Source organism: Notothenia coriiceps, unplaced genomic scaffold (genome assembly GCF_000735185.1).
Source record: "Notothenia coriiceps isolate Sejong01 unplaced genomic scaffold, NC01 NC01_scaffold00026613, whole genome shotgun sequence".
NCBI classification, from domain to species: Eukaryota; Metazoa; Chordata; class Actinopteri; order Perciformes; family Nototheniidae; genus Notothenia; species Notothenia coriiceps.
The window spans coordinates 311,152-313,481 of NW_011359314.1; positions in this window are offsets into that span (position 1 = coordinate 311,152).

Here is a 2,330-nt window from a genome sequence, read left to right on the forward strand (position 1 = left end):
TGGGCTCTGTCCTGGGGCCTCTTCTTTTATCATCATTCTTTATTACTTCCTCCTTGTGGCAATATCTTGGCCGCTAACCAACATCCACTTTTTTTTCATTGCTAACGCGGATGACAGCCCAGCTAGGGGATGGTACCGAGAGCCGGTTACGAAGTCAATACCGGTACCTGATTTGGACGGTATCGGTATCCGTTAAGCCGCTGGACAACGGTGCCAGCTATTGGTATGTGGTTAACGTCTACTTCCTTAGTTTTAACTTTAAACCATTCTGGTTGTGTTGGGAACCCTCATCCTCGTGTGATGTATCCCGGTTTGAGACCCCTTCTGATTGGCAACTGTAAATGCCAACTCGTCATCTCTCTCAACAGTGCTCTTTATTATTGTTGTCTGTGAGACTCCCGCAGGCATGGCGGACAGAGCGAAGCGATCGAAGGTCTGGGACTGCACTTTAAAAAAAGATGTACGTGGCGCGATAGACTGACCAGTCGATATGCCCTACTCATTAATTTGCCTTGTAAAGGGGGTAACACAAGCCAACTTAATGAAGCATTTGTGCAAACAAGACACTCATTGAATCTAAACGGTGCTTAAGACGCGATGGTGCTAAATAGTGGCTAGCGGGCTTCAACCGCACCATGTGTAAATGTGACTCTGAGCGAAGTCTCGCAGGCAGGTTAGCTGACCTGCGCACGGGTAAATAGGTTTTGTTTACCTGAGTACAGTCTTGCTGGGCACATCGCCTTGTCTTTTTTTAGTTTATTAACACTGGACAGTGGTATTAATTGAGCTCCTACACCTATAATAAGTTTGGCCCTTTCATGAATGCTTTATATAACCAGTTAAACTTACAGATGCTCATTCGTGAATTGGAAAACTGCATTTAAATGTTGTTAAATGTCAACGTCTCATGTATGGTTCAGCCAACAATTGTTGGTCGTTCTACTAGGAATTTGACATATTTTTAAGCTCAATACTTTGGTTCTATGTTTAAACCTTCAGAACACATTTTGACGTGTTTCAGTTCAGCATATCTTTATGTTTTGATGATTAGGAATTACAAATCCAGAATAATATAACGTACTGGCCTTTATCTTTTTTGGCATCTTAGCCTTTTGGACCAATTTCTTCATATCACAGTTTTGCATGATTGTCACTGTAGGACAATTGTTTTTTTAAGATCTCTTGTCGAGCTAGGTTGTCAGTTTGAAATGTCTGGATGAAGATGTAACTGAATTTACAAATGTTAACAAATGTTAAAAAAGAATGCTCTATTATCTCTCTGTCTGAGCGGAAACCACAAAAGCATGATAGGGCGAGCCAGGTCCCTCCTCATGGCAGCTGACTTTTAACTATCCTCATCCTCCTTGATCTTCGTGCAGCTTTTGACACCATTTCCCACAGCATCCTCATTGACAGACTGAAATACAATTCACTGTTTAACTCCAATACAATTACTGTTTAATCTTCACATCTTGTATTCATGTCTATAATTTTGAGCACCAAATTATTGAAAAGTATCGATAAGAGTATCGAAAAATACCGATATCGATAAGCAGTACCGGTACCGGTACCGGTATCGATAAAATCGTAACGATGCCCATCCCTACACCCAGCTCTACTTGTCCTCCAAACCAACCACCATCCTCCCTCCATCCTCCCTATCTGACTGCTTACAGGACATCAAATCCTGGTTTTCCTCTAACTTTCTCAAACTTAACGATAATAAAACAGAGGTTCTCCTCATTGGCACAAAATCCACCCTAACCAAACCTGACAGTTTCTCCATTACAATAGACAACTCTTCAGTCTCCCCCTCCCCTCAGGTTAAGAGTCTGGGTGTCATCCTCGACGGCACACTTTCATTCAAATCTCACATCAGTAATATCACTCGGTCTGCCTATTTCCATCTACGCAACATCAACCGCCTCCGCCCGTCCCTTAACCCTAAGACCACCGCCATTCTTGTTTACACCCTGGTCACTTCCCGCATCGACTACTGCAACTCCCTTCTCTTTGGTCTCCCTCTCAAATCCATCCACAGACTTCAACTGGTTCAGAACTCTGCCGCCCGCAACATCACTAGAACCCCCTCCATTAAACACATCACTCCTGTTCTTCAAAAACTTCACTGGCTCCCCGTCAAATACCGTAGAGTTTTTAAGATTCTGCTCCATCCATAACCTCACTCCTCTGTACCTCTCCGACCTCCTGCACATCAACACACCCATCCGCACACTCAGATCTTCTGCTTCCCTCAACCTCACTGCACCGCCCTTCCGTTTAACCACCATGGGGTCTAGAGCCTTCAGCCGCTCTGCACCCCGCCTCTG